We start from the raw sequence: 19863 nt of genomic DNA on the forward strand, positions 1-19863 counted from the left end.
GTGATCTATTATGGGCAGGATTGGGGGGGGCTTAGGCAGGGCTTTGCTCAGAAAACTTGACTTGTGACACTACATTTACATTTTCATTGGCATGGCCCTTTAAATATCTTCTCTCTATTTCAGATACACTTTGCTTGTCTATGTTTATTTCCAAAAGGCCTAAAAGAAAGTCTCCCGGGTTCTTTCTTTTTCAATTTCTGCATAATTTTCTCAGCAATTGTTTGGTCTTAAAGAACGTTTCTTACACCACATTTTTATAGGTGTTTATGACCTTGCACCTGAATTTTAAGGCCTCCAGACTTGAGTTTATATTCTGGGGAAGGTGTCTTGGGTTTTGCTTGGCTTTGTCTTGTCTCTCCAGAAAGCAATATGTGCAAGTTATTATTTTTAAAAATGTTCTAGTGTCATTCATTTTATTGCTTGCTTATATTGGCTTTGTCATATTTCTCCCACATCATTAAGTCTAATTACTAATTATCCTTCCCTCAAATTCCTTAGGATAAATTTAAAACAAAGTTGATATCTTACTTTGACTTGATGCACTTTATTTTACAGAGCAAATATTTATTCCATTGGTAAGTATGATGTGCAACATAAATCAAATTGCCAGTACAAACTATATTTTCTTAACAAGATGGCTCTGAATTATTTGTTTTGCTCTCTTTTATGAAAGTCTGTTATTTATCTCTCTCTAAAACTTGGTCGTGTTGTTTTAACATATTCTTAAACACTGGAATTTTTTGTAGTAGACATTATCACTTCATTCTAGCCTGAAAAGATCTCGTCCTCAGAGAATAATCTTAATCAATTACTCTAATTAGAAGGTCACTTAAGCTGGGTGCTGGTAGCTCACACCTATAATGCTAGCTACTCAGGAGGCTGAGATCTAAGGATCAAAGTTCAAAGCCAGCCCAGGCAGAAATATCTGTGAGACTTTTATATCCAATTAACCACCAGAAAACCAGAAGTGGTGCTGTGGCTCAAAGTGGTAGAGTGCTAACCTTGAGCAAAAAAGCTCAGGGACAGTGCCCAGGCCCTGAGTTCAAGTCTCATAACCAACAGGGAAAAAAAAAAAAAAAAGAAAGGAAAGGCTATTTAACAAAATTGGATTGTTTTTGAACCTTCTAATTTCTTTCAGATATTTTTTCTCATTCATTATTAAAAGTACATTCATGAAAGCCGGGTGCTAGTAGCTCACACATATAATCCTAGCTACTCGGGAGGCTGAGATCTGAGGATCATGGCTGGAATCCAGCCTGGAAAGAAAAACTTGTGAGGCTCTTGTCTCTAATTAACCAGAAAATGCTAGATGTGGAGGCATGGCTCAATTGGTAGAGTGTCAGTCTAGAGCCAAAAAAAAAAAAAAAAAAAAAAGCTAAGCAAGAGCTCAGGGACTTGATTTTAAGCCCCAGTACTGTAGAAGGAAAATAAAATCCCAGCTTCTTACTCATAAGTATAAAGAGAAAGCCACAGTAAGCACGGGAAAGGCTGGCTCTCTAGGCTGTGGGGACAGTACCTGCAAAGTGCTAAGACACGCAGAAGGGAGACAATGCACAGATAGTAACGTGCATTCCAGCGCCTGCTACTTCCAAGGCAGTTTGGTCTCTAGCGCAATACGTGCCTTTGTCCATATCTCATAGCTTCAAGGCAAAGACCGCATGCAGGGCGACTCTTGCGTTATGCCCTTCTTCTCACCATCTTCCCTCCTACATATCCCCAAGCAAGATGGACACGCCCGCCATTTTGTCACCCAGAGAGATATTTACACATTTCCAACCAGTCCTTTCCATAAATCGTTGGTTCAAGAAAGGCTCCTTCCTTTTCTCGCTCTTATCCACGAAACACCAAGAAGAAAAGTGAGCAAAAGCACAGCCTCAATGATCTCTAGGCCAGAAACACTCTCCTAGTATATGGTCTCAGGTATCACACCCTGTCTTCAACCAGGTCCTCACCAAACATAGGAATTCCCTGCCTCTATTCACCCCCTCTGAATCTGACGCTGACTCAAAGAAGGTATATTCTTCCCACTGCAGAGAGCCACAGGCAGGTGCTGAGAATGGAAAAGGACTTTGCCCGAACATGGTATACCATGAACATGGTATGCCCAGGTATGCAAATTACTCAGTATGAGAACCTTTGTATGAGTCTTGGCTATGAAGAGATAATAGCTACCAGGCTTAGAGTGCTGTCCTTCAGTCTTGCACAAGAGTCATTCTTGAGTGTGATAAGAGTGATATTGTGGGGGCTGGGAAGGTGGCTCAGTGGTAGAGCGCTTGCCTTGCATGCATGAGGCCCTGAGTTCGATTCCTTAGCACCACATAGCCAGAAAAAAAAAAAAAGCCGGAAGTGGCACTATGGCTCAAGTGGTAGAGCGCTCGCCTTGAGCTGAAGAGCTGAGGGACAGCGCCCAGGCCCAGAGTTCAGGCCCATGACTGGACCCAAAAAAAAAAAAAAAAAAGAGTGATATTGTGAATATCTTACTAGAAGCCAGGACTCCTTGGGGCCTCTAGGATTCAGGAAGAATCCAAACCATACAAGGAGACACTCCACAGTAGAGGAAGAGTTGCACACAAGGAGATAAGGACCATTTGTCTTTGTCTGGAGAAACTGGGAAAGATTCGCTAAGGGAAGGGACTTAAATGCAGTAGAGGACCTACAATGCAGGCCTCCCTTCCAGCAATAGCTCCTTATAAGTTTGGCACATCACTACCTTGTCCACAAAATCCAGTAAATCCTAAATATTAGCAAACCCAAATTCCTTCAGTGGCAGCTGAATATTCTAACTACCCTTCAGTATGGTCCTCTTGATCATCCCTCCCAAACAGCACAAGATTGCTCTTCCTTCTGGCTGACACATACGATATATTCCTTTCCACCTGCCACTTATTCTAAACCTCTATTATTTTTCCATAGGCCGGCTCAAGCCTCCCTTCCCTCAAGAAATATCTGTCCACATAATGAGTATTTCCTTTATTGTAATCCCCTGCTCTTTTGCAGGCCCCAGAATTGTTCAGATGTTATCTTGAAACAATCTGTCATGGAAGAGTGCTTAGTCTCCCGACAGGAATAAAATTCTAAAATGTCATGAGTGCTAGGTGCGAGCAAATGGTTCAAAACGCAGGACTGTAAGAGGCCGTCCCTTCCTTCCCAGGCTGAGCTGTTTTCTGACCAACAAAGCAGCTACAGTCCCTTCCTTTGTCCTGGGTGGGCAGTAACGCCCCCTAGTGTGGGGCTGGTGAAAGTGCATTTGAAAAGAGACTATCAGGAAGCCTGTATCTTTGTCATCTCTGACTTTTCCAGAATTAAGATGTATTCATTTCCTAGAAATGCTATAACAAATAATCCCAAACTGGGTACTTTAATAAAATTCATTGTTCTCACACAGTTAGTTCTAAAGCCAAAAAAATCCAAAATCAAGTACCCCTGAGCTCTACTCCATCCAGACAGGGGCTCTCGGGGAGATGGCACTCCAAAGCCTCCCCGAGCTTCTGCCTACAATCCTTGGTGGACATTGGTTTCTGGCTAGATCACTCCAATCTCTATCTCCATGGTAACTTGCTGTCTCCTCTTCTCCTCTTCTTTCTGTCAGAGCTCCCTTACGTCTCTCTTATTATTAGATTTAGGATATCCTATCATCACAAGGAATCATAATTCGGGATGATGACTTCCTCTAACCATCCACCTCCTAGTTACATCTGCAAAGATCCTTTCACGAAGGAAAGTCACATTTACAACATTTCAGAAGAAGAGCCTGGCTCTTTCAGCAGGCCACAATTTAACCTACTATATAACGTTTCTGAGAATAGCCCAGTAGCCTAATTCCCTGGACATTTTTTCCGTTAAAAAATAATATTTACAAGTTGTACTCATCATTTAGCTGAAGTATCGAGAATTAGAGTCCAAAACTCCTGAGTTATTGATTGAACTATGTGCTCATGGCAAAGGAGATAAAAAGGACTGTCTGTCCTAGATGTTATTGTAATGCAATATGAAATGTAACCATATAGGAAAAAAGGGTATAGGAGAATTGAATGGCCATGAAAACACAATGCATTCTTTTGCCAGACCTGGGGCTTGAACTCAGGGCCTGGGCACTGTCCCTGAGCTGCTTTTGCTCAAGGCTAGCTTTCTACCACTTGAGCCACAGTGCCTCTTCTGGGTTTTTCTGTTTATATGGTACTGAGGAATCGAACCCAGGGCTTCACGCATGCTAGGCAAGCACTCCACCACTAAGCCACAATCCCAGGCCAACCACAATGCTTGTAAGAAAGAGTAAGGAAAGAGCTGAGGATAGTGTTTCACACCTGTAATCCTAGCTGAGCCCCTTATTTCCAATTAACCAGCAAAAAGCCAAAAGTAGAGTTCTGGCTCAAGTGATAGAGCACCAGCCTTGAGTGAAAAAGCTAACAGACAGCTTAGCCGGCCTCTGGCAGCTGGCTAAGGTATTTAAGTGTAATAAATTATCATATATGTGTGTACAAATATATATTTCATATATATCAACCTCCAGTTCCTTCCTGTAAATACACATACATAGGATATGAGCTGCCACTGTGTTTATTCTGCCTTACAGAGCCTTCCTATTTCCATTTCCCCATCTCTACCCATGATCCTGCCCCTTTATCCATGCAGAAGTAACATTAAATCACTTTCACATAAAGACTTAACATCTACTGCCAGCTCGGGGTCAGCAGTCAGGGCTGAGATGGAAAGAAGTGCTGGTTAATAGGGCCTTAACGACTGGCTCAAATGTCTTAAAACATAGACAAACGCCTTTAAATGGCTTCACATCTTTACAAGAGTTCAAAGCCTCACGTACAATAACTACTCCTACTCAGATTATACTGGACTAAAGTTTCTCCATGACAAATGATTACTTTCTTTAGTTAGGGTGGGGAATGGGTAGCTTTCAGTTGGTTCGTAAAGGGGGATGGAGTTGATACTTCAAGGGCAATCCAAGGACATAGTCCATTTATTATGGATGTGCAGTTTGAAAATGAAAATAAGGAAATGGAGAAAGAGACAATCTTCTTGGAAGATCAGGACAGCATGCAGAAAACACATTATGTTTAAATCAGTAAACACAGGGATTTCAGTTGACATCCTGGGCCTATTTAAAAGGAGGGGCTATGTCTAGATGAGTACAGAATTTTCCATGAAGAGCTTCTATCATTAAAGTAGTCATCTTTCTAATCCCCAAAGCTTAGCATACATTACAGAAGAAAATCCTGTATAGCCAACTTGGAAAGATAATACTTGACGATTCCATGTCTCCCCTGCCTGGTCCCCTCCATCAAGAGAGTACTTCCTAAATGCAACATGACCTAAGGAGGTAGAATTATCTTATTATTATTGTACTTGCTCTCTTATAAATAAAATGGCACTGTGTCATCAATGAACCAAGCCACACATGTTGTCATACAGCCCTTATATACCAGACAGATCCCTGGGGCTGATGGGTATCAGCGGTGATCACCTAATAAGTGTTTAGTAAAAGGAGAATTCAGAAGCTATTGGTCCAAAGACTGAATAGCTCAGAAGCAGCCAGCACAGGGTCTTGTGCACATAGTGGTCTTCACCAACAACCCCATTCCCAGCAAAACATTGAGCTCACTGTCAACAGCAAAGCAGTCATTTGAAGCGTGTGTAATCTTAAACTAAGTACTGGTGGTTCACGGCCTATAAGCCTAACTAGTTAGGAGGCTGAGATCTGAGGATTGCGATTGAAAGCTAGCCTGAAAAGGAAAATCCAGGAGACTCTTATCTACAATTACCAGCAAAAAGCTAAATGTGGAGGTGAGGCTCAAATGGTAAAGCACTAACAGGAAGCAAAAATAAATAAATAAAAGGCTAAACAGGAGTGCATGCCTTGGGTTCAATCCCCAGGACAAACATACACACAGTGCATGTAATTTTTTTTAATGTATCCACAGAATTTTAAACATTCCATCTACTAGTCTGTCCTGAATTATTCCAAAAGCAGAACTTCACAGTGCAAAAGAGAACTGTTGTTTTCCAGCAGAACTCTCCATAGCCCAGCATGTTGGAGTCTGCAAAGTTATTTTCAAACAGTACTAATTCCCATGTAGACTATTTCCAAAGAATATGGATCTAGTTCATTGTCCTTTGAACCATAACAAGAGTCATTCCGGAGAGATCTGGAAAGTAGGAAGTGGCAGCCAATCCATGCAGCAATGGGGGCAGAGTGAGGGCTCCAGCAAACAGGAGAGGGGGCCACTGGCCAACAGGCTCAGAATGGCCTCCCACCAATCGCCAACTGCAGAGATGAAGGCAAACGGCCTTACTGGCAGAAGCCCCCAGGTTCCTGAATTTGCTACAGACATTTTTCCTCCCTTGGCCCTTTTATCCATTTGAATGCCTCTAATTCCCTATACTGATTCCTGTCCAGCTTAGAAAACCTAGACCTATTTGCTTTCTCCTCACCAAATCCTGACTAAATCCAATAAAGAATAAAAATTATTCTCAGGTTGATTGCTTTCATGTTTAAAACCAGAAGCAGTGAATTGTATTTCATCCAAGCAACTAGGGTTATATTTTAAAATTAACATTTCCATTGAGTCAGATAATCCTGGTCATTTCCAACCACACTTCCTGCTCCAAAAAGCACTGGAATCACGTGATCAGGTGACTAGCTAGTAAGCCAACATCCATTGGGCCATAGAAGAGCATTCCACTCCACGCAGGCCATACCCTTAAATACTGACAGTGATCCACAAAGTCCCTTATTATCATTTCCAACTTAGAGTTGAAAACATCACAGCTTAGATATGTCACATGCCTCATAACTTTAATCCTGCAGCCAAGAATGAGAATGAGAAATCAAAGCAAGGTCTCTCTTAGTGTTCAGAACCTTTCTGCTTCAGTCACCATGGTTAGTAACCATTGTTCATTACCTTTTTTTTTTTTTTTTTTGGAGGGATGGGGATAATCAATGTAGTTAGGAAACTGAGTCACAAAACTTTGTAAATGTAGTCATGGCAACAAGCTAACAGTCCTGCTGTGAACTCCAACAAGGGTAACTGAACGTGGCCTTCAAACCTCTTTAACATCTTTATCAGGACAAATAAGCCAAAGAAAAAGAGAGACTTCCTAAAGTCAGATTACTAAAGGATCAACACCCACGCTATTATACCAGATGCATACAGATGTCAGGCAAAACCCCAGGTGTGCACAGACATGCTTGACACGCACGCAGGGTTATCCACCAAAGGCTGGCCATTAACATTGCATTGTCCACCTAACAGAAAGCCCCAATACCCTTTTCAATAACCTCTGTCTCCTCGCTCAGACTCCGAAAAGCCCAACTCCAACCCGACCTCTTTGCACAACCTCCATTCCCATGGAAAGGTTACTGCATCTCACTGCTATGCCTCAAAAAGCAGTCCTAGCCTGTTCAGATGGAGAGTCTGGCCCATTCTTTCCTTTCCCCTCCACTTTCCTAACCAGTATAAGGTAATAATATTTGTTTTGTGACAATATCAGCATCCTTAAACCTTTCCTTTATCACTAGGCATGATGCAAACTTTCCCAGTTCGTGCAAGTTGTCCTGTTGTGTTTGAGATATTACAAGACTTTTTCACTACAATCTCAGGGGAGGAGCTTATAAGAATTACAAAGGCTCTAACAAAGAGTTTGACTGAAGAGTTGGATCTCTGTGTGTGTATGTGTGTGTGTGTGTGTGTGTGTGTATGTGTATGTGTGTGTATGTGTGTGTGTGTGTGTGTGTGCCTCATACTGAGGCTGGAACTCAGGGCCTGGGTACTGTCCCTTAGCCTTTTTGCTCTAGGCTGGCACTCTACCAAGTGAGCCACAGCTCCACTACTAGATTTTTTTGCTGGTTAATTGGAGATAAGAGTCTCACAGACTTTCCTGCCCAAGCTTGCTTTAAACCACAGTGCTCAGATCTGAGCCTCTGCCTAGCTCGGATTAGAAGTGTGAGCCATACCCACCCAGCTGGAGAGCTGTATTTAAAACAACCACAAAACTGAAGAAAAAAAAATTCATTCCCAGGTATCTCCTACGAGATAGCTTGCTAGCTATATTCTTCCTGGGTCTTCTATGAAACATATATATTGATACATTTCTTCTTTAAAAAAAAAAAAATCATCACTTTATCAACTTTCTAAACCCGATTCTAGAAACTTTGAGGCTCTTACCAAAAAGCACATGAGTTGTTTTTTGGGTTTTTGTATTTAAACTGGGAACAATACAACTTCAGAGCTCTCTCTTTGGCAGGCAGCGTTCTCAAAATATGCCCATTGGGCTTCATAGTAAGAGATTTGGCTTCACCTAGAGGCAAGAAATTGTACCACTAGCAATTGTCCCTGCCAATCCTTCTACATGACAAAGCACATGTGGATGCAAATGAGCTAATCCTTCTCTGGAAGAGTAAACTGCACCTGGAAGTCGGTTTATAGGAGTAGCAAACAGATAGGAAATGATTGGGAGGTACCCGGGGAATTGCCACACAGCACGCTGGGAAAATCCCCACCTGGGATGACTGAGATAACACCTAGCCATCTCCTGAGATAATTGGCCTGCAAAAGGGATGCATACTAATAATAGAATCAAGTCCTAAGGTTTTCAGCCCTCTGAAAGGTTCAGAGTATTTGCCTCTGGACTAGAGAATTCCTGGGGATGAGGAACCATCAGAGTTCAAACGAATTAATGGCATACACGAGTCATCGACAGGAAGATAGTGTACATCCTGTTAGAGTCACAGGCCATCCCTTCAAATAATACAACAGAGTCTAACAGATTCTGGTCAACACTAGGATCCAGACCTCCCTCCATCATCAAACCACCACCACCACCAAAAAAAAAAAAAAAAATGGTGTTACTGAATATAATTAAAAACAAGGAAATCGTCTTAAAAGAGTTTGTTAATACTGGTCTAACTCATTTTCAAAATATACATTCCTTTTTTTTTTTTTTTGGTAAGTCGTGGGGCCTGAACTCTGGGCCTGGGCACTGTCCCTCAGCTCTTCAACTAAAGGCAAGCTCTCTACCGCTTGTGCCACAGCATCATTTCTGTTTTTTTCTGCTTCTGTGGTGCCGAGGAATCGAACCCAGGGCTTCATGCATGCAAGGCAAGCACTCTACCACTGAGCCACCTTCCCAGCCCCTATACATTCTTTTTCATATGAATTTTCTAATGATAAAAGTTCTCCTTTATGATATATCAAAAGAGATGGTGGGATGCTCGGGTGACAGAGTACATGCATGGCAGATGCAAGGCCGGAGGTCAAACCCCAACTCCAGGAGGAAAAATTACATATACATAATATATAATATATATTCATGTAATTATATCTAACATATAATTATATATTATAAATATTATATATGTCATCTTGCAGACATCTATATATTATATATGTCATATTGAAGATATATATATAGATATAAATGTCTTCAAGATGACATACTCTTCCTTCTGAGAGTTGGGGGTCTACCCTTGTCTTCCTAGATATTAGTCTCTTGCTTGAAACCAAAGGAAGTGAGGTTTGGTGACCTCCACAGATAGGTAAAGAAGGAGGACATGAACTTCCATCTAGTGCCCTTGACATGCTCCAGAGAAGAAAGGAAATTCAGCCATCATTAAATAAATGTCTACAGAACTAGACATATGACTCAAGTGGTAGCACAACAGCCGGGAGCAAAACTGCTGAGCATGAGCTTAAGGCCCTGAGTCCCAAGACCCTGTACCAGCACTAAAGAATTAAATTGCCTCACTCCACCATTCTGAGGAAGATGAGTGAAGCAGCTCTCTCTACAGCCTTGTATACCGCCTGCTTCTCCTCCTAGCCATGCTATTCAGCCATCCTGGATATATATTCTTCCCTCCATTCCAAGTCTCTAGATCATCGCAGCCCAGCCAACATCTGATCGCAACTACCTAAGAGACTCGAAACAAGAGCTGCCAAAATCGCCCGGCTCCAAATTCCTGAACCACAAGAATGTAGACAAGTCAGATGGTGGTTGTTTCACACCACTGAACTTTGACGTCATTTATTATGCACCAATAAAATCTGGAACATCCTAGGAAATGCAATGTGTATTATTCCTCCAACTTTTGACAGACAGAAGCTAATCTCTTTAATGCTTTTCAACTTCTGATTTATAATTTTCAAAGTGCAATTCTGTAACTTACCTCCTTTGGTTGTTACAAATATTATCTGAGGAGGTATAATTAACACAAATCCCTCACTCTGATAAGACAAATACAGCTCAGACTGGTAGCATTTTACTCCAATACCATGCTGCCTCTCAGATACGAGAAGTATTTTAAGCGGCTGCCCACATGGCAGCCAATTCTTGCTTTCCTTTATATGTGTAAATAGTAGGATTCTTTCTCCATAATTTTACCTGCCGTATGAGGAACAGCTCCAATTTCAGGAACCTAAATAAAGTTGAATTTTAACTAACTACAAAAAGATGTACTTGAGGAGGAATCTTAGAGGAAGTGATGATATTGTCCAAAAAGAAATGTACTCATGGGGGCTAGGAAGATGGCTCAGCGGTAGAGTGCTTGCCTTGCATGCATGAGGCCCTGGGTTCGATTCCTCAGCACCACCTAAGCAGAAAAAGCCAGAAGTAGTGCTGTGGCTCAAGTGGTAGAGCATTAGCCTTGAGCTGAAGAGCTGAGGGACAGCGTCCAGGCCCAGAGTTCAGGCCCCACAACTGACCATAAAAAAAAAAAAAAAAACCAAAAAAGAAATGTACTCATTATCTGACTGTATGTATTCATTATCTGTACAACACCTTAATAATAACAATAAAATTATATTTTTTAAAAGACACATGACAACCCTCTTGTTTCACATCTTTAAATAAACATTAGGAATTGATGATGCTCTTAAATCTGAGAAATTGCTTAGTCCTAAGAGTCTGCTAAATCTGACATGCTACCTAGGATTTTTAATTCCTCAGTATGAAAACTGAATAATGACTAAATCAACAAAAGCACATTTACTCTGTGTGTGTATGAGTTTGCATGTGTGAGTGAGTGTGTGTGTGTGTGTGTGTGTGTGTGTGTGTGTGTGTGTGTGTGTGTGTGTGTGTGTGTGTGTGTTTCTGTACACTAGAACCGGGGTTTGAACTCAGATTCTCACACCCTTGTTTGGCTTTTTCTGCTCAGGGATGGAACTCCACTACTTGAGCCACTTGTTGGTTAGTTGGAGAGAAGAGTCTGGACTTTCCTGCCTGGGCTGGCTTCAAACCATGATCCTCAGGTCTCCTGAGTAGCTAGGATTACAGGCATAGGCTACTAGTGCTTCCGTGCCTTTGCTTTTTCCTACAAAGGGCCTTGATGTGATATAAATAAGTATAACTTATAAAAGCTTACAGTCTGGTTGAGATAAATTTGCATATGTAGAAGAAAGCACACTGGATTAGGAATACATTTCCCTGTGTATCTGAAAAAGATGTTTAAAAGATTAAGAATGAAATGCTTTCTAAGTCACAAAGCACTAAGTAAATTTAATACACAAACAGATGTATAAATTAAAACAGAAGGATTTTAGCCAAGATAATTATGGAGTCCTATAACAGTCCTGCTTAGTTTTTAGGAAGTAGTAGATTAAATCTTACTGGCTAGTTCCACAGTGAGATATAAAACTGTGCCTTATTGGCTAGTTTAAAAAGAAATGGCTTACCAAATGCTGGTGGCTCATGTCTGTAATCCTACCTACTCAGGAGGCTGAGATCCTTGCATCTTGCCTGGGCAGGCAAGTCCTTGATACTCTTATCTCCAAGTAATCAACCACCAAAAAGCCAGAAATGAAGTTGGGCTCAATTGACAGATCTCTAGCCCTGAGTGAAAAAGCTCATGGACAGTGTCCAGGCCCTAGGACCAGTTCTAGCTTCAGAACCAGCCTGAAAATAAAATGAAATAAATAGCTTGAGTGGGGCACTAGTGGCTCACACCTGAGATCTAAGGATCATGGTTCAAAACCAACCTGGGTAGAAAAATCCATGAGATTCAAATTAACTAGTAAAATACCCAGGAGTAGAGGTATGGATCAAAAGGCAGTTCACCAGCCTTGAATTTTACCCAAAAAAGCTAAGTAAGAGTGTGAGACCCTGAGTTCAAGCCCTAATAGTGCCACTAAAAAAAAAAAAAAAAAAAAAAAAAAGAGGGCTGGGAAGGTGGCTCAGTGGTAGAGCGCTTGCCTTGCATGCATGAGGCCCTGGGTTCCATTCCTCAGCACCACATAAGAAAAAAAGAAAAAAAAACGGAAGTGGTGCTGTGGCTCAAGTGGTAGAGCGCTAGCCTTGAGCTGAAGAGCTGAGGGACAGCGCCCAGGCCCAGAGTTCAGGCCCCACGACCGGACCAAAAAAAAAAAAAGAGTGAGAGTAGTGAAGAAATGAAGTTACTGGCCAGGCACGGTGGCTCACACCTGTAATCCTAGCTACTCAGGAGGCTGAGATCTGAGGATCAAGGTTCAAAGCCAGCTGGGGCAGGAAAGTCCATGAGACTCTTATCTCCAATAAACCACCAGAAAACTGGAAGTGGCGCTGTGGCTCAAGTCGTAGAGTGCTAGTCTGGAGCTGAAGAGCTCAGGGACAGCGCCCAGGTCCAGAGTTCAAACCCCATGACCGACAAAATGGAGTTACTATCAGAGGCAAGGTGGAAACATACAGGACAACTAACTAAACAAGAAAAAATATCAGATACTGAAAAATACTACTAAGAATATAATTTATAATAATGTAATAACATTTAGTATTAAAAGAGTTTATTGGAAAGGTCTCAGTTCTAGCACAATAGTTATACAGGAAAATGTTTGATAGCATACCTGCCCTCATGCCAGCAGTATACCCTTCCAGTTGGGAAAACAAAAATGACTCAAGACTTTTCCAAGTTTCCTTAGAAATGTTTACCATTGCATGGGGAGGAAGAGGGAAGAAATGACTCTCAGTTGAGAACTACTGTGATCACAGTCACTAGGAGATAGCTTTTAGCTCCTCCAAATTGTTATCATCATCATACAAGAGCACAATGTATACACTGCCACGTCCACCACCCTTCCTAACTACAGGTACCATCTTTCTCTGGGCCCAACGGTGAAACTTACAGAGCCGCTCACCTCAATAACATTCCAACAGAGCCACTCATCTCAATAACATTCCAAATCCATGACATGGGAACTGACAATACCACCAGACACCATAAAGCAGATGACAAGGTGTCCTGAACTATTGACATAGTGAAGAAATTCAATGAGCAGGGCTTCTAAACTGTTACCCAGCAGCCGACAGGAACAGTACACAGTCTGCCCATGTGAAAGCACTTGTCAATGGCTATAAAAGATAACCCATTACCATGGCAGGAAATCAACACTGCAGTAAATTTCAAAAGAAGAAAAAGGAAAACGAAGAAGTTTAAGGGATGGTAGGAAATCTCCAGGGAGACCGTGTGTTCACCTCATAAATGGGAAGAAAGCTGCAAAGGCCTTGACCACTCTAGGTAGGCAATGACCTTGACTTAACATGGCTAGTGAACAGGAGACAAGAGGAAGCTGGAATGGGTGTTTCAAGAGGTTCTAGGCAATGGTTTGTAGACAGACCTTCTCTCCCTTATCAAAATTACTTCAACACGTGCTGGTGGTTCACATCTATAATCCTTACTACTCAGGAGGCTGAGAGATAAGGATCATGGTCTAAAGCCAAGATGTGGCTCAAGTAGTAGAGCATTAGCCTTGAGCAGAAAAGCTAAGGGATTGCACCTAGGGCCTGAGTTCAAACCCCAGTACGAGCACAAAACAAATTAAAAGCACTTTTGAGCCGGGCGCCCAGTGGCTCACACCTGTAATCCTAGCTACTCAGGAGGCTGAGATCTGAGGATCAGGTTCAAAGCCAGCCCAGGCAGGAAAGTCCGTGAAACTCTTATCTCCAATAAACCACCAGAAAACCAGAAGTGGAGCTATAGTTCAAGTGGTAGAGCACTAGCCTTGAGCTGAATTGCTGAGGGACAGCGCTCAGGCCCAGAGTTCAAGCTCCGTGACCAACAACAACAACAACAACAACAAAGCACTTTTATCTTTAACTCAATCCACAGAAAAATTTTATTTGTAATCTACTAAATGACTCATAAAATTAAAATTCACCACTGAACTAAATATCACCACCTTCCTATATTTATGCTAAAGTTTGAAAACATATTTATTAAGAAATTTTTATTATTTTTTGCCACCAGTCCCAGGGCTTGAACTCAGAACCTGAAGGCTGTTCCTGAGCTTTTTTGCTTAAAGCTAGTGCTCTGCCACTGGAGCCACAACTTCTTAAATTGGAAGTAAGAGTATCATAGTCTTTCCTGTCCACCTGACCTTCCTTCCCAACCTCAGATCTCAGCCTCCTGAGAAGCTAGGATTGCAGGAGTGAGCTACCAGCATCCAGCTCTCCATAGGAGGCTTTTGAACACAATATTTCATGTGCTAGAGGAAATATTTTTAGTGAGCGTAAAAAGGAATCTTCAAAGTGATGGATACTTATGACAAATTAATTGATTATCATGAGTTACCTTTTCTTTTTTCTTTTTTTTAATGAGTTACCTTTTCTAAATGATATTCTTACAGATTTGTTTGTAATAGAGAATTGATGTGATCCTCTATTATTATCTTCCAAAGTTATCGGCTTTGCTTATCTTCCACATTGATAAAAATCTAAAGAAACAAAATACAGGGATCTCAGAGCACATAATGTAATTTGCATAAATGAACCATTCAGGTTTTAAGAATTCCTTTAAAATAAGTACCTCTCTCTGCAGCCACAGGACCTGAATACCATAGGAGCAGATAGGATTCTTGGGCTCAGGTTGAGCTCTCTTGAATAGAGTCATGATAGTCAACATACATATGTGAACATGGAACTAGGTAACTTGAAAGTATAGATGGGGTTAGGAGAAATAAGGGAGAAAGATGGAAGGGATGATATTGACCAAAATGCATTGTACTCAGCCAGGCACTGGTAGCTCACACCTGTAATCATAGCTATTCAAAAGGCAAAAATCTGAGGATTGGGATTCAAAGCTAGCCCAGGCAGGAAAGTCTGTGAGACTCTTATCTCCAGTTAACCCATCAGAAAACAGGAAGTGGTGCTGTAGCTCAAGTGGTAGAGCACTTGCCTTGAGCTGAAGAGCTAAGGGACAGTGCCCCAGGCCCTGAATTCAAGCCCTGTGACTGACCCCCCCCCAAAAAAAATGCATTGTACTCATAAACTGTTATGTTTAATTGAAACCCCTTTGTAAAACTACTTAAGGATATTTTTTAATGTGCTTTTGGTGGGAAAGCATGGCAGCAGGTTCTGAAGGCCACAGCGGTTGACCCTCGGAAAAAGAAGTGCATGGTGGAGTCTCCAAATTGGTACAGCCATCCTCATACCGTTAAGTCTTTGATCCTTTACTTACTTAACAGGATTTGTGGCCTATACCTGGCTGTATTGAGAGCTTACTGTCAATCACTTTCCCCTTTTTGAAAAAACATGCAGAGAATCACAAAACTAATAAGTGGGTAGATCTAGTGCTTCAGAATTCCAATTACACATCCAATATTCTTCTTCTCTCTGCTTAATATTTAAAGGAATTTTTGAATACAAATCGTATAAATCACCCAACTGATTCCAGGCCAAGTTTATAAATGGAAAATAATGAATGCTTTGAAATTCTCAGGGAAGTTGTGTTTCTGATGAGGATTTAAAATGGTACAAAAGGAGAAAAAAATAGTATAAAAGGCCTTCATTTCTCAATGTAGCAATAATAAGAGGGGGAAAAAAAGAACAGTAGGGTGCAAAGAACCCACTAAAGAACTAAATTCCAGAAAGATGAACAGGAAGACACAGACACTTCCACACGAAGCAGATAGCCAGTGTGCCAAAATGCAAAAACAATTATGCAAGCCAATACACTTTTACTTCTAGGAATTCTTTTGAGAAAAGTAACATACATACTTACCATGGATTTTATAAGAGATAGGTAAGGTTTAAAAACAATTTAACTACCACACTGGGGAAAACAGAAACTGAATACTGAAGGAGGCACCATTTCTTTGTGTAGAAGCATGTCCACAGCCCAACCTGGGCTTCCTCACAATATGGCTGCCGAGTTCTAAGAGCAAGTATCCCATGGAACAAGAAATAGAAACCATCACCTTCTGTTGTTAAGAATCTGACATCTGGGCACAGAGTCCTGTTTGGTGGAGGCTGAAGAGGGAGAGGGAGAAGGGGAGAGGGGAAGAGAGTGTCACCAGCTGCTCATACACGGCCAGCGGCACCAGCCGTGATCCACCCTCGGGTGGATGGCTCCCCCCATCCTGTCCTAGGCCTATGGGGACGGTTGGGAAGACCCGACCTCGTTCACCTTTGGGGGGCAGAAGCTCCACCCGATGGATTCCTTCTGGAACGACTCCAATGCCGGCTCCAATGCCGGCCTCTCCCCGACCTACCACCAGCTCTTCTACTCCAAGGTGACCTTGACGTCCACTCTGAGGAATCGCCTCTACCCGGTGTCCTCCCGCCATCTGGATGGGGCTGCTCGCCTCCTTCTTCATGGTGCTCACCTTTACCTGCGGCCTGCACATGATACTCAGCCTCGACACCATGCAGCGCTTTGATGACCATAAAGGCCTCGCTGTTTCTTTCACCCAAATCGTCCGAGCTGTGGCACTGAGGGTTTGGGGGTGTGAGGCATCCAGGCTGTCATTGTCACACCTCCTACCCCATACCATGAACCTCCTCGGCCTGTCTGGACCCGGCCTCCACCTGCTGAGGGTCTTCCCTGGGCTAGTCCACCATTCCTGTCGAGATGTACATATTCTGCAAAGCTCTGAGCTCTCTGACGAGCCATAAGTGTAAGGGGTAGCAGATCTAGGGTCTCCCTTCTTATTTATTCTTGTCTGTCCACCGGTGTTCCCTGTATTGGAAGTGCTTATTCCTTGCATTGTAGCGCATGCTCCCCTCAGAAACGTTCTGGGACTTTGTAGCAGCCAGAAGCTTGAGGTGGTGTGAGTTTGGGGAGTGTGTGGAAATATGATTTCACTGTCTGACGAGCTCTGCTAGCATCATGACTTTTATTTCTGTGATGTGATAAGAATGAACAGTATATCCAGATTTCTTTCTGAGGGCTAAAAAAGGGACCTGCACCACAGACCTGTTGGGAGCAATCACTGGGTCTCTGTCATGTTGCCACGAGGCATGCCCGGTGGGAGCTTGGGTGCTCTATTATTCCCTTCCTAATAAAATAAAACCAGGTCACATGAGAGAGGAAGAAGGGGGAGAGAGCAATCACAGTATTAATATATATGTCAAAATGGAAAGTTGAGGGGATGGGGGTACAATAAAAGGGATGCTATTGATCAAGAAACATCATAATTATACACTGGCATGTTGAATGGTAATTAAAGGCCAGGCATGGGTGGCTCACATCTGTAATCCTAGCTACTCAGGAAGCTGAGATCTGAGGATCATGGTTCAAAGCTAGCTGGGGCAGGAACGTCCATGAGACTCTTATCTCCAATTCATCACAGAAAAATCTGGAAGTGGAGTTGAGGCTCAAGTGGTAGAACACTAGCCTTGAGCCAAAAATGAGCTCAGGGACAGAGCCAAGGCCTGGAGTTCAAGCCCCAGGTCCAGCAAAAGAATAAATAAAATTATATATAATTTAAGGAGAAAAAAAGCATGTCTAGTGAAAGAAGTCAGACTAATAGGAGTAGATCCTAAATCCCTATGCAGGAAGTTCAAGAACAGTCAAAACTAATTTGCAGTAATAAAAGATGAGCAGTTGCCCCTGGGAGGTTATGGCTGGAAGTGGGGCACCCAGAAACTGTAGACGAGATGAAATGTTCTTTCTCTTCATTTGCATGTTGACATCTTAGGTTTATACACATGTCAAAACTCAATGAACTGCACACTTATAATCTGCATTTTCTGTACCTAAATTAGACAGAAATAGAGCTGATCAAAAGGCAAGCCCAAAACAAAAGTTATTAAAGTACAAGCACCTCTGTGGTTCTCTACTAGATATTGATTCTGACAAACCAACTATAAAAAAAAAACATAATTAGGACATTTGGGAAAATTTCATTGTGTTCAGGTATTGATTTGTAAAGGCCAAGATATCTAGCTTCAAGATATATTATAAAAAGCTGTGCACAGTATGATCTTATACAGTTAAAAATATTACTTATATGTATTCATAGGAAAACATGGAAGGGAATTATGATCTGGCATTCTATTGTAATCTCTGTACTAGGAGAAGTCATTTCTTTTGTAATTTGTCCACATGTCTTCTAATCTTACACACAATGCACAACAGTGCTTCTGTAACAGAAGAATACATGAATACTTTGAATTTTGTTTGTGAAAGCAGTGTTGAACTTCTTTTTCTTTTTCTTTCTTTATTTTTTTGCCAAATATCACCAAGAATTTTTTTTTTTTTTTTTTTTGGTCAGTCATGGGGCTTGAATTCGGGGCTTAGGTGTTGTGTCTGAACTTTTTTGCTCAAGGCTAGCTTTCTGCCACTTTCAGCCACAGCTCCACTTGCAGTTTTCTGGTGGTTAATTGGAGATAAGAGTCTCACGGACTTTCCTGCCCGGGCTGGCTTTGAACCTTGATCCTCAGATCTCAGCCTCCTGAGTAGCTAGGATTAAGGCGTGAGCCACCGGCGCCCAGCTGCCATTTTTTTTTTTCTGAGTGTGAATTCAATTTAAAAGTCTGATGAGCAGAGCCTGACACCAAAACATACATAGTAAAGTCACCTCCATTAAACCCTTACCACATCAGTGACTGTGTTTTGTGACAATTTTCCTAGAAAGGGGAAAACGTTATACCCAGTTGCGGGTGAGGAGGAACTGTCTACAGAGTCACCAAACTAGCCAAAGGCTAGTCATGCACGGCTCCAGATTCTCCCATCACTTACCATACTACTGCTACACGCGTGTCATTTCTCACAACGCTGTTGTGAGACTGGAGTTGCTCTGCTGGAGAACTAAAGCATAGAATTGGAGTCATTTCCTCAGCGTTAGCCACTTGCCTAGCTAGCTAGTGGTGGAACCAGGACATGAAAGCAACTGCATCCACCACAGACCAGCGAACGCTACACTGCATCCCAGGCTTTATCTGCAAGAAGCAGTCCCTTCATATAACTCCAGGCTTCCACGCCGCACAGCCTAGAAAACGTCTCGATAAGAGAACTGATATTTATGAAGGGTTATTTGAAGGAAATGAGCCTATCCATTTCTTTAGAATCTAGTGCTAAAGCCTGGTCATCAGAACCTTGCCAGTTCAGAACATATTATCTTAGCCTGCTACAAAATTGCTTTCCTGGAATTCAGCATTCTGTCCCTGGCACTTATTGAAGGGTAAGTCAAAAAAAAAGCAAGCAAAAACACATAAATTCCTTCTGTGTGTTTGCAAGTAGAGAAGTCCTCAGAGAATACTGAACCTCATTTACACATGCCCTGTAATTGAGACACGGCTCCAATGAGGACCTAGTGTTTCAAACTAGGTTCTGAATAAAACTGAGCTCCTTGAGGAATTTCCTCAGCATTTCTTTTAAAATTCTAAAAACACTTAAATAGTGTTTACTTCACTCTCAGCTTTACCAATTCAAGTAGCTTTGATTTAAGGCTCTTCATGGATTTACAAAGAAATTACTTCTAAGTTCTCCCTAAACTTAGAAGAAACTGAGGCATGGAGTAATTACTTAATTTGCCCAAAGTCACATAGATTTTGTTTTGGGTGTTTTTGTTGTTGTTTTTCCCCCCTTTACTTAAACTATTTTCTTTGCATGTTTTCTTTCATACTGTGCTTCACAGGCAGAAATTTCCCCAACGCTAACAGCTCCGT

The sequence above is a fragment of the Dipodomys merriami genome, unplaced genomic scaffold (assembly GCF_024711535.1).
Source record: "Dipodomys merriami isolate MVZ:Mamm:240054 unplaced genomic scaffold, mDipMer1.0.p SCAF_134, whole genome shotgun sequence".
Lineage (NCBI taxonomy): Eukaryota > Metazoa > Chordata > Mammalia > Rodentia > Heteromyidae > Dipodomys > Dipodomys merriami.